The 14,276-nt window shown below is 35.5% G+C and overlaps 1 long non-coding RNA gene across 1 annotated transcript in view; it reads left to right on the top strand.

The window, feature by feature from the left end:
* The first annotated feature begins 2,855 nt into the window (after nt 1-2,855).
* Nucleotides 2,856-14,276, top strand: part of LOC109368409 — a 41,451-nt gene continuing 30,030 nt past the window's right edge. The window contains exon 1 of the long non-coding RNA XR_002116407.1: nt 2,856-2,924. This is a non-coding gene — a long non-coding RNA (uncharacterized LOC109368409). The remainder of the gene's footprint in view (nt 2,925-14,276) is intronic.

The raw sequence follows: 14,276 nt of genomic DNA on the forward strand, positions 1-14,276 counted from the left end.
AATAAAAAAAAAAAAAAGGAACTTTATCAGCCACTGGTAGACAGCATTAGCCTGCCCAGATTTCATTTAATTTCTTGCTGTCTGTGGAATTAGTCTCTGGTATTCTCCAGATGTTAAGGTCTCTTTTCCTGCATCCTCGTATAAGTAAAGGAAATGAGCAGCAACTGGAATGATCTTGCACAGGCTGCTGTGGGGTGGTAACAGTAACTGAAAGATACAAAATACAGAGCAGAACAGCATCATGTGGAGCCTCATGTAATACTAGAAGTTTGAGATTAGGTCATAATCACTGGATTCATTGACTTCCTAAATAATAATTAGAAGTTCTCATATACTGAGTATTGTGAAAATTACTAGGCTTATGCTTTAACTAGAATTTAGGGAATTTCATAGTTAACTATATCACTGTTTTTGTTGTTTTTTAGTAGAATTTACTAACATCATTTATTTCTGTCATCTTCTTGAAGCATGCAAGATTAAACAAGAAAGACAAATATAAATCTATATACCACATCCCTCAACAAACAACACTATCAGCCAATTCTTTGAACTTATGACTCACAAAAATATTGCTTATACAGTTTGATATATATGAGCCATGATGGTACAAGAAACACTGTGTAGATGGACTTGAGATTCTTTATCTCCAAATACACTTTTAAAACCAGGCTGAAATAAATAAATAAATAAATAGATAGACAGACAGACAGATAGATAGATAGATAGATAGATAGATAGATAAGAGAGAAAAAAAAGATTGAGGAAAAGAGTGAGTTTTTTTTTTTTTTTTGAGAAGTCAGGAATTTTGGAAACGCTAAACTTCAGTGTAGAAGAAATGCTTTTCTGTCCTAGCAGCTGAGAAGGCAGAAATGACACAACTGGTACAGTTTTTAAGCAGAGATACCAGAGACAGTGAACTGTTTTCATCACAGTAATTGAATCACACCTAAGATATGCCACTAGGAGAACTTGTGTTCCAAGCAAAGCTATAAGCATAGATTTGATGGATTTTGCTTATATTGGTCCTTGAAGATATTCAGTTGGCTCATGAATTGTTTTCCCCACCCTGGAAAAGTTCATGAGTGCTGTTATGATTGTTATACTTTGCCTCTTTTCTATGGAGTTTCATTTGTTGCTATAATTAGCAAAGTAGCTGTGTAACAACATTTTTAATGAAACTTCTGATGAGAGATACTCTTTAAGAAATCTGAAATACTCACTGATTTGTCAGTTTTAGCTGTTGATCAGAAAAAGATACATTTAAAATGTAGGTATAGGGATTGGATTGATGACTGTGGTTAAAATCTTTAAGTGATCTTAGTGTGCTCTGAGCAAGAAGTCTCAAAGCCCTATAATAAATTATCTAGGTCTCAGTCAGTGTATTATCCTTCCCTAATGTCTTTCTATTAGAATAATAGAACTTGCTAGAAAAGAGGCACTGACTTTTTAAAATAGAAAGCATATGTTGGATTTATCTAAGGCCAGAACATTTCTGATATAGTTATTGTGACAGACTAGAGAGTCAAATACTCCTTCACCTCTGCCTGGTTTAGACTATGAATAAAATTCTGTAGACAGCTAAATATACAGCTTGATATAAGGATATTGTTTTTATTTCTCTGCGCCTGTGAGGAGATATGCGGGAAAAAATGAGTGAGCACAGTCCTGAAATATTTGTTTGACAAGCATGGAGAAAAAGATTGGATCAGGGTAACTGTCTTTTATGCATCAGGCAGAACCTCCCAGCTCAGATGTGAAAAGCACTGCAGGAAATTGATGAATAATTAAATCTTCAATTAATGTATTAATTCAAAGCAAAATTTTTCACTTTGTTTTACCTACTGGTAATGCATTTTTTTCTATGTCGTATGCAGTAGAATGTGGTCTGGGTTTAGGCATAAACTTGAGGTAGAAGTTTCAAGCAATTTCTTTGAAGTTCTTGTCTACAGAGGCAAAGTAAAACAAATAAAAAAAGAATTTTTCTCTGAATTTCTGAATTCACTCGTCTCATATATAAAATTCAATAAAATAGTACCCTTTTAATGAAAGCATCTAGTTTAATCTACTGGAGCTTATTCTAGTGTCTATCAGCTTTCCCAAAGCTAATACACTGACCCTTCATATTAGCAGAAATTACACAGGATGACTACATCAGTGTAAATGTATATTCAAAGTAAACAGTATCAATAAAAAGTATCAAATACATTCAGAATTATGGAACCTGTCCCACTTTGTGCCATAGAGTAGCTTCAAAAAAATATTGAGTTGGCATTTGTTTTAAAGTATTGATGCTCACCCTTTATGTCTATTAGTTATTGTTTATTAATTTGTTAAACTATTTTCTTCATTATGTATAAATACTTAAAAAATTTAATTTCTCTTTAAAGTATTTGAGTGTATTTTATCAGAGAACACAGAGTTTGAGTTTGGCATTTTCTTTTTTTTAAATCAAAATTCTTCGTCAAACTGTTTGGTTTTTCCAGGTATAATGAGTTCAGTGGACTTTTGTGCTTACAAGTCTTTAGTAGGGAGGTAGGATATACTGGAGGCAAAGAATGTTATACAGAACTGAGGTACGTGAATATAAACAGCAACCATGTGATCACAAGTTGTTTATTAACAATGCATATATATGACATCACATTCACATATATATTCATCACATTTCAATGAATCATTCTTTTTATTTATGTTTTTATATAGCTATGTGTAGCAGAAATGCTAAGTCACAGCCTGAACCAATGATTGAGCACCTAGTGGGAAGTCAGGGCCAACGCAGGGGAGCTCAGGTGAAAGCAATGCACCTGAGTGACAAGAAGGGGTGGATCCTGGCTCCACCCCTTCCCAGATCTCATTTAAGGGTTGACAGTGGAGGCAAAGGCATGTCTTGCTGGAGACCCCTGCTTATCTGAGGTCTTCTAAAGGTAAGGAGCTTATTTTTTTCTTTTATTTCTGAGTATGCAGCTGCTGCATTTGGGCTTGTTCTCATTTGCTGTAGCTAGAGATTTTGCTATCTCACTATTATCACAGTACATTCTATGCCATTATAGCATTGCTGCTATGCTTATTAGTAGATAATTTGTGACTGGAGAGGCATTTCTGAATGGATGATTATTGTGAGTGTTTTTCCCATCTCTTGAGGGAAATAAAACTATGCTTTTCTGAAATAGGAGTCTTTAAAGTAATGATGTGGCTATATTTCCAGGACAGAACTACCAAGCAATATAGAGGAGATGCTTCTTGCCTTACTTTGACAATTTTGTGTATTTAACATTCATTGAACAAAGCCCTTCACTCACTAAAACAGGAAAAAGAAATATGTCTGAGAATATCCATTTGAGTGCATTAGTGTTTTTTCTAAGTTGATCCTCCATTATTTTTTTGAATATTTTTCTCTTTAAGATCAAGTTTCTGTATATTATGGATTGCTTTATCATGCCACATAGATACTATCACATTTCTGAACCATGTCTGCATTTCTTATGACTACATGAGTTTTAAATAACCAGTGTAACTGGACTAGGAAAACTGTTTTAAGCTGCATGCAGTCTCTTCGCCTGATCAAGCTCATTTATATATGTAGTAATTTAAAAGGATGAAGTGTGATATTATTCCCATTGAAGCTGGTGGCACAGCTTCCACTGGCACCTCTCTATATGCTATAATAGCAAACATGCTTCAATTTATGCACCAGGCAAAGAACTGAAAATAATTCAGATGTTGTAAACTTTCCTGTACTTTCCTAATGCTATTTATTTTCTTATGTGAAATACTTGTTTTTCATGTCTATGTAACTGTTGCTGTAAACAAGAAAACTTTACAGGGTACTACTGAATTTCCAAGAAAACTTACATTTCTGTAAGTAATTTGAAGTATATTTATTATAGTGAGACTTACTTTATTTTTGAACAGTTTGTGCTAATGAAATGTGTCTGCAGACACAGTTACTAAAGTAGATCATAGCTTAAACTCTTCCACTTACAAGTATATTGTTAGAGGAACCAGCTGTAGCTCAAGGCAGATATGATCCACTAATCAATCAGGAAGTTATGGCAGGATACTTTTGTGATTGTTGTCTCTCCTCTGCTTTTACTCAAGTCCTCTCCGGCTTCTCTTGAGTGACTTTGATCATGTCCAACAAGAGCAGACTAAGTTCTTCAGGTTTTTGGACTGATTATTTTTGGATTTAAAACATATAAAATACTACTTACTGAACACTTTGGTCTGTTTCCTAGAGTGTGTGTATTTGTGATACAGTCTTAGAAATTAAAGAAAACAACAATCTGTATAGATCTGCCTTTCCCAAAACTAATATGCTGATGCTTCATATCAGCAGAAATTAAATAGGATGACTGCATCACTGTAAGTTTATATTCAAAGTAAACGTATACTAAAAACATGGTTGAAAGTATCAAATAAATTCAGAATTGCAGAATATTTATTCCTATTTCATAGGGAATTATTTAGTCTTGGAGATGGATAGACTGCCATTTAACATCCATTGACAATCTCCTGATTCTTAAAATACTGTTGTGGCCTTGTAAACTGGAGCAGCTTTAAGTATGTTTGTGTTAGCTGTGAAAACCCGCTGAATATTACTATCACACCATTGTAATCTTCTACCTCTTCATGCTCCTTCCAGGTCCTTATCAATTTAGGATGGAAGCCTGTGAGCTGTCATCATAGACTCAATTAGGTCTGAACTTGAGAATGAGGATAGGAATTCTTTCTCATAGTGTTGATCTGACAAATTTCATAGCTGTACAACATACAGATTGTATCAGGCACACAGTATACACAGTATACAAGCGCACAAGGGTGCAACTCCCAATCGGAGGGATGAAGTATGAAGTACTTGCTCAGATTATTGGTGGATGTTCCTGAAGATCACATTAAGTATGTGTTTTGTGATACATAATCAGAAAAATAAGGATGGATTTTATATACTGATTTCCGTGAATCTTAATGATAACTTTCACGTGGATTTTATTTTCTTTAATTTCCTTGTATTTTTAAGAAGTAATATATTTTATACTGTTTCATTTTATTGTGGAGGATGTTTTAAAGCTTTCCATTACTGCTATTGAACTTATGTTTCGAACAAAGCAGTCAGTGTGTGCGATCTTGCAGTAATTTCCTCTTTATAAATCTAGGCTCGTGGTGGCATTAAAACAAGACTATTTAACAAGCAAAACTTGAGAACTTTTTTTTTTTTTACAGTGCCCTCTCACCCTGTAGTACCATAGACTACTAGAACTGCACTGAAATTGTTTTTTTTTTTTTTGGGTATGGATTCCATGCAAAAACAGTAACACCTCCAAGAAATTATGGATGAATCATGAAATATTGCTTCTCATTCACTATGATTTTCTTTTTTCTGGAAAAACAAATTAAAACAAAAACAAAAACAAAAAAACAACCAAGTAACAACTTATTTTAGTCGAGCAGCAAGTTTTATTCATCACTGAGTTTTGAGGTTGTAATTAATTTCAGCCAAATATCTAAAAAAGTGTAAAGTTATATCATTGTTTTAAAGCAGAAGATGCTCTCCTTTCTCTTTGGCTAATGTGTTTAGACAGCTTATGTGAAAGAAGATGATTCTCGTCCTCACTGTTTTTTTTTCACTTGCATGGGATTACTGAGTGTGACTACTGACTTTTTTTTTTTTTGGGTTTTTGATGTGTGGAAGGGCTAAGAAGATAATTTTGAAACAGAATGGACTGAAAGGCAAAACTGGTTCAGAGATGGTTTGTGAGTAGATAGTCTATATATAACTTTCTACAATGCATATGCTATTATACCAAATGTGCATATAGATATTAAAAGATTTGTGGGATAGCCAACTGCTTTTCAGATGTATTAAACAAGACTGAAAGATAAGAGCTCCTCCTCATTACAAATTTGTAATTAATTTTGAATTGCTGGCTTTTTCCTCTTACACAAATCCAAATAGCTTTTAAATAATTCAGATTTTTATATTACCAGCTAACAAATTGTAAACATCTTCCTACATAGATTCTCCTCTCAGACAGCAATTATCAGCAATTTTGCTTTTTATTTTTTTAATTCATGTGCTTCCTGTGCCAACTGTAGGCAACAGTTTATTTTATCTGTTACCTCTACATCATCTCTTAAAGACCAGAGACCAGGTTGCCTTAGCATGTTAACCGTAGCTCTACAGAACCATAGTGATTTAAGTTGGCTTCAGTGGATGATGTAGTTGTGGCTATTTATTCTGTTACTGTAAATGAGAAAATAGCTCTGAAGAAACTGAAAGTGTATTTTGTGACCATAGCAAGGAGAACTGCAAATACCTGTCAAAGTCTAGTTATGCTGGGGACCTGCAACACTGGATACAGGGTAAAGTACCAGAATTTGTAAAGTAAAGGTTGTATTTCAGAAGAAACCGATAAAATACTTCAAATTGCCTGATATTTTGATTATTTCATAAGAAATGTTGAATACATACACGTTCTTTTAATAAAACTGAAGTCATTACTTACTTAAAATTATTCAGCTAGAATTCAGTCTGTTGTTGGTGTACCTCATGAATATTCTTAGATGTTAAAACTGTCTGAGGACGTAAACAGTTATGAATGCGTTTTCAGTAGCCAGTTCACCTCCTAGACTGTCGGAAAGATCAGTACAAAATGCAGTTTGCTTCATTCTGCAGGGAGAAAACCTAATCTTGAGTTACTAGCAGAACATGTGATGCTAGCAGAGTAAAAGACTTTGTTTCTTGTCCTTTCTTTTTGCCATGTTCAGTTTGTCTATCAGTTTACCTTCCTGAACACCTACTTCTTTATATGTTTTGTATGTACATGCACTACAAAAGTGCCTTTATTTGTGTAACAAAAGCCCCAGATTAATGCAAGTTAAATCAATTTCTTTTCGGAATACGTTTTCAAGATAATTCACAGTACACCACCAACAAGGTCATATATAGCTAGTGTTGAGTGTTTTATCTTGTCAACACTAACACTGTCTAAAAGAAAATATTTTATTTGGGACCTGTTCTGCAAGTAGGTTTGCACAAAGGTACATTCTGAATTTCTGCAAAATAACTCATTAAAATAACTGTAACTAGAAGAAGTGTGAGTCAGGTTACACTACTGGTTCTTGCTTGACAAAAAGACCGAATTTACAAACTACTCTAGTGTATCTTTCTAGTGTAGTGCTATGGGGTCTACCTAAGTGGAATCAATTTTAGGTGAGAAATTGAGTGTCCAGGGAAGATCGGGGTTTTTCTTGCAGTTAAATACATTGGGAAGCTGCTGTCTATCAGCAAGTCTGATCATGCTGGTTCTCAGCCGAATTTTGTTTCTGGCTGTATTGAGTGTCTAGGGTAACAGGACTACAGGTGACTGCAAATGCTGAAGTGTTTGAGTTGCCTTTTGAGTTCATCTTGGAATAGAGAACTACATAAATGTGCAGACATGCTCTCTAAGCAAAAAATTATTAGTAACAAACACAAAACAGAGCTTAGTTTTACAAAGACTTGAAAATAACTTGATTTTCAGCAACGTAAAACAGTAAAACAATTCTGGATAATATATTTACATGGTGTTCGTATTGATGCAGTTTTATAATATTTGGTGATAGCTTATTTTTAGCCTGGCAAGTGTTGTGAGCTCCTCTGGAGTAAAGTAGCTGGAATAATGGTAGATTACAAACACTTCTGCTACTTCAACCCCCCCTTTAATTAATATTTCAAATTTCCATGGGTCTGGATTTAGCTGCTTAAAATTGGAAGATATTATAAGTGGCACCTGAGCTCTAGTTTTCCATGAATCTGGAATATATGACAAATGCTGTTACTTTCTGCTAGTTCTATCCATCTACATTTGAGCCATCTCTCTTCTTAGTGTATAGAAAGAGACACCTTCAGAGCATGATTCATCTGACCCATTTTTGAAATGAACATTATAGGAGATTAATCATGTCCAGGAAATACCCATTTCTGACTACAAGGAGAATCCAGACATCCACTTCAGATACTAAGTATGCTTAGTCAGATGAGACTTAATCAAGGTCTGAGGAATGGGTGTTTTTAAAACTATAGTGAATATATAAATAGCCTGCCTTTTCTTTCTGGTATATGGCCCAGTATCAGGCTGTCTTGAGCACTCTGGGGGAAAATACCTTAAAAGACTGCTGTACGAAGTTGTCAGAACATACTATACTGTGCGTAGAAATAATATATCTCAAAACTAATGAGCTGTTAAATGCTTGCTGTTACTGTCCTACTTGGTGCAGCAAATTTCATTATGCATTATTGTACCTTTGCTTGAAAATGCAGTACAAATACATTTCTTTAAGAGTAGTTAAAAAGGAGAAAGATCCTCTAATATAAAACTTTGATAGGAATATTTCTGGCTACTTACACAAGTGGAAGTTTCCATTGTGTGCTTATTTCACTTTTGTGGAGTTAAAGCCAGATTGCATTTTATATTTCTGTTCCATAACTAAAAATGTTACTGGGAAGTCCTGCTTCCCTAATCTCCAGATTTCTAGTGACTTCTTAAGACTTGTTTTCTCTGTGCATGTGTGTATTTTCAAACCAGTTTTAGTGGTAGGAGGGTGCATAAACTACTAGTAATTTTTAGAGATTACTTTTTTCTCTGTAAAGAAACCAGAAATTTTTTTATGCAGGAGTGTAGTTTGCGATTTGTCTGTCAGTCTAGCATAATTTATAAGGATGCAAGACAACTTATCATATTCTATCAATGTTGCTTTTGAATACTAAGTTGGAAAGTACATTTTTATGTCTAGATGAAGGGAAAATATTTGATTTCTTATCTTGTGACTAAAGTAACAGGGAGCTATATCACCTTTGAACAACATTGTTAATGAGAATGTACACCTGATGCAACTTTACACATAAGGGAATTTAGCAATTACACAAATGGAGTAGTGAATATAATAGGAATTAAATATTAATGGTGTTAAAAGCTAAGACTATTGTTAACTCAGCAGTGAAGTAGATAAAAGTTGTTACTGGTTGTATTTTTAAAGACTATAGATATATATAGATATACATACACATATAAAGCTTCCAAGAGATACAACTTTTCATCCTTTTGTTAAAATTAGTGATGTTAGAATGTTAGACCAGGTACTAATGGAACACATAATACTAATACAAAATACTATGAAGAAAGTGTTTTTGTTTTTGTTTTTTTTTTGACAGTCTTGATGGCAACTGGGGACAATAAAAATGCTTTTGCTTTTTTAAGAAGTTTGAAATGGAAAAAATACTCCCTATGTGTTTTTAAAAAATGTGAGAGTCTTCACAGATATTGAAAATAATTGCTTGAAAATGTTCTAGGGAAAAGAAATTTTGATGAATAACAGGTTTCATGGACCTAAACCTTTACTTAAAATGTTTTGCCTACTTCAAAATAAGGTATTAAAAGTGTACCATCTGGATTCCAACAGCGTTCACTTCAGTAAGGCTTTAGAAGAAGCTGGACATGAGCCAGCAATGTGCACTTGCAGTCCAGGAGGCCAGCTGTGTTCTGGGCTGTGTTTTTTTTTGTTTTGTTTTGTTTTTTGTTTTTTGTTTTAAAAAGAGGTGGCCAGCAGGGAGAGGGAGATGATTGTCCCACTCTACTTGGCTCTTGTGAGGCCCCATCTGGAGTACTGTGTCCAGACCTAGGGCCTGCAGCACAGGAAGGATGTGGAGCTCTTGGAGCAGGTCCAGAGGAGGGCTACTAAAATGATCAGAGGGCTGGAGCACCTCTCCTATGAGGAAAAATTGAGGGAACTGGGCTTGTTTAGCTTGGAAAAGAGAGCTCTGGGGAAACTTCATCGTGGTCTACCAGTACTTGAAGGGAGCACAAAAACAGGAGGGGGAGCAGCTGTTTATGAGTGTGGATAGTGATAGGACAAGAGGGGATGGTTTTAAACTGATGCAGGATAGGTTTAGGTTAGATATTAGGAAGAAGACTTTCACACAGAGGGTGGTGACACACTGGAACAGGTTGCCCAAGAGGGTTGTGGATGCCCCATCCCTGGAGGCATTCAAGGCCAGGCTGGATGTGGATCTGGACAGCCTGGTACTAGACCAGGTTGGTGACCCTGCACGTAGCACAGGGGTTGTAACTTGATTGTTGTGGTTCTTTTCAACCCAGGTCATTCTGTGATTTCTGAGTCACAGGACAAATGTTGTGTATCTTCTAAATTTATTTTAGTTTTAGATGGAATTTGTGAGGCAGATGGATACTTAAAATTTTAATACAAATTTTCTCCTGAATGCAATACTGCATGATTAAACACAATGTCTTAGTAGCTCCTACCTTTCCTTACTCACATCACACACACACTCTCTCAGATGCAGACCCATATGTTTTCTTAGTCTTCATGTCGCCATATAAAATTCCACTTTTCTATTCCACTTTCTCCAGTCTTTCTGGTAGCTCTGTCCTGAAAGCAGTTCAATCCTGAAAGTTCAATCAAAAAGTAAAGCTGTGTGTAATACTCCAGATAGACTCCCACCAGTTTTTGGTTCTTTTATGTTGTTAGTATATTTTTTCTAGTTGTGTGACATGTGTTAGTATATCCTGGGCTCACACATCCCTTTTCATGACCTTATGGACTTCTTGGACCAGTCACCCTGTAAACAGCAAGCATACTTGACTCTCTTTCAATTCTGTTATCTCCAAATAATAAATTCCCACAGTGAGGAGAAGTCCACATGAAATTGCATGACTGTATTACTCAGCATAATTCCACTTCTACAGTCTGATAGAAATTTCAACTTCTTACCAGAAATTCCAATCTTCCTTTAATTTTGATAGTAATCCCTAATGTTTTAGGGCCAGCAACTGTCTTTAAGACACAGTGAACATCTCGTTTCCTGCCCCATCTTTTCTAGGACTGTCCATCAGTACACCAAGGTCCCTTTCCATCAGCCACTCCTCCCCAAGCCTGTAGGGTACCCTGAGTAGTTGTGACCAAAATGTAGGACCCTGACACTTGAAACTCATACAGTTTACCTTGACCCATCAATTTGATCTATCCAGGTCCCTCTGTAATGCTTTTCTTCCCTCAGGCGGATCAACACTCCCTCCCAACTTAGTGTTTGCAAGCTTACTGAGAGTGCCCTCAATCCCCTTGTCAAGGTCATTAATGAAGATGTTAAATAGAAGTAGCCCCAGTACCAAGCCCTGGGGGATACCGTTTGTGATCAGCTGCCAACTAGATTTAAATCCATTGACTACAACTCTTTGGGCCCAGCCATCCAGCCAGTGTTTCACCCAGTGGAGCGAAAGTAGTACATTTGCCAGTGCCTAGCTTACACAGAATTGCAGGGATTGGTAGGGAATTTTTGGATTGATTGAATTAATTTTGGAATCTACTAATAAATATACCATTGTACTCCAGAATCTGGAGAGTGAGACTTGTGCAGAACAAGGAGTCTTTGGTAGCAGGTATGCCAATGGGAGATATCATTTACAAGAGAACATGGTCTTTTATTCTCATTATTAGAACACCCAAAACTTTGATGCTGCCTTTATTACCAGGAGGAATACTGCATGTACAAAGCAGGTTCCTCTTGTGTAGTCTTTGAATAAAGAAAGTATTAAAAATAAACAAGAGATGTCTCTTCTGTTCCAATTAAAATATTCAGCCAAAAACGAGGAGTAAATAGGCAATATTAGACAAAAAATATAAGAGATTTCGGTTTTTATTTTTTTTCTTTTAGAAGTAGCTAGCATTTTATGGAAAGCCTGAATATAGGGAAGAAGTTGAAGCTGAGGGAATAGTAACTGCTTTGAGACCTCAGCAAAGAAAAATGTCCATGCCAACCATTCTGAATTACTGTGCTGCTACTGACACAGTCTTCACAATAAAATCCAGCTGAAAAGGGTAGTTCTATTGAGTGACTTAAAGAATACTGGGCTTTGGAAACTCACAGAGCCAATTTACTCACTCCGTTAGCCCCTACATAGAATTCTTAAAGATATCAAGAATCAGTAATGATTCACATCCAGAATGTACAACAGCCTGGGGTACTTGTGACTGTGACTGACTGAAACTCTCTCTGACTGAGTGAATATTATCTTTCATGGAAAACAAAAAAAGACTGAAAGACAGAAATTTGCTACATACTCTAATAGTTCCAGCACTTATTGATACAACCCATTTAGGGTTGAATCCTGCATGCTAGGTAAATGTCTCAGCTTCTGATTGCTAGGGTGGAGGAGGGAGTCTATTGTGGCAAAGATGTGTAATTCTTCCTGTCTAGTTTAGTTGGAAAAGCTGGGAAGGGATTCATGCCCTTTCACTATCTCTTTTTCTTTTTTGTTCTGCCTTTTTTTTGGGGAGGGACAAAAATCTGTCTTTCTAGACTCCAGGATTTCTTACAAAATTGTCTGTCTGTTCTGAAAGAGTTTCAGAGCAACCACAAGTTTCCAGTCTTGTTTCAAACTCTCAGAATTATAAGTGACAATTATTGCTTCAAACTCTTAAATATGCCTCTTGATACCACTCAAATTTTTGCTTCTATGGTGTATAAACTTGAATTATGCACTACAACTGCAGATAATTTTCAAACTACGCTTGACTGGTTTTCTTTTGTTAACCATTATGTTTTTAAGTATGAACTGACAAGGTAGGATATGTAATAAATGCATACTTAATTGATTGAACAACGCACTTTAATGGCACGTATTCACAGTATTAAATCCAGAATAAATTGATGGCAGTTTTAGATGGCGTACTGTATTCTTGCCTGCTTCTTCTCCACTTACATAACGGGTGGTCAGAGCATTCAGAAATGGGCTGCTCTTGGGTCTTAGCCACTTGATTAATATCTTAGCTGAAGTCACTGCTCCGCAGATATTCTGCAGATAACATTTGCATTCCTGTAAGTTTCTATTAGCCTACTTAATAAATCTTTAAAATAATTAGAAAATAGTTGTTAACAAAAATGGTGGGTTTTTTTTTTAATTAGCACTTATTTCTTTCTATCTGCTTAATGAAATGAGAGGAGGAATTTTATTTGATCCAATTCTAGTAAGGTTTTTTCTTCTTTGTAATCTTGCAATTGAGCACCGTGTTTCATTTCCTGCAACTTGAAGAAAACTACTAACTTTTCACTCTCTTGATGAATTTCTTCAAGATGACAATCTACTTGAAAGACAAAGGATTGAGTAAATATTGGTGAGGAAATCTGTCTCATTTGGTGTATGCATAGCACTGAACTGTTGTTTTGTTTGTGAATTGTCTGTCAGGAGGTTTATCTGCCTACTGCTCTCTTAAATTAGTGTGATTTCCAGTGCAGTTAACTGCAGAGGTAGGTCACAAACAACTCATTTTCAAGATCCCATACAGTCCACAACCATTAACTTTTTTAGTTCAAATTAGTTGCAGGCATATTAATGGAAAATAGGAATGGAAAATCTTTTCATGTAATAGAATGCAGCTGAAGAAAGTAAACGGAAAAATTAAATGAACAAAATTAGTGAGGAAGGAAGGAATAGAGAGGAGATACTGGAAAGCAGAAAAGAAAAATAAACCAAAGAGGAAAGAAGTATCATTCTATCCTATGTGGAATAAAAACAAACAAACAAAAAAGCACATAAAACAGAAAACATGCGAACAAAAACCTCCTCCCCAAATATAATAATCCAGAGGAATCCAGTGATTTATGAGTATTTAGGAAGGCTGAATTCCATTTCGAAGTAATTTACTCTTAGCACTGATTCTCAAGAACAAATCAACTATAATTGTTTCTGTGTTTTGATTTGTTTTGAATTTTCTATTTACTTCAATTCTATTTTTCTGAACTTCTGGCAAAAGAACAGCTGCTAAAATTGCAAAATAACCTTTAATAATCAGGCCTGTGAACTGAGTATTAAACAGCCAGTCTCATTCAAAAGGCCTTGTATGTTGATACATATTCGGGTCTGGCAGCGCGGTTTCATCTACGCACAGATCTCTACAGAATCCGTCAAAATTTGCATTAGATCCTTTCTTGTAAAGAGGCTATATTTGTGGTAATGAAAGATGTGGCCTTGCTGTCCAGTCTCCTTATTTCTTCATCTGTTAATGTTTTACAGTATTAGAATGGTTGGATACTCATAGAAGTGGACAATCTAACAAATTCAGTTCTGGTGTCAGGGAAAATGTTGATTTAGTTACTGTTGTTTAGGACAAATAATTGGAATTCTTAAGAAATGGAACCAAGAGTTGCATAGGGGATCTCAGAAGACAGAAGCACTCCAAGGTAAACTTCATGCAATGCTTTGCTGCTTAACGATTGGAAATGT

Source organism: Meleagris gallopavo, chromosome 6 (assembly GCF_000146605.3).
Source record: "Meleagris gallopavo isolate NT-WF06-2002-E0010 breed Aviagen turkey brand Nicholas breeding stock chromosome 6, Turkey_5.1, whole genome shotgun sequence".
NCBI lineage: Eukaryota > Metazoa > Chordata > Aves > Galliformes > Phasianidae > Meleagris > Meleagris gallopavo.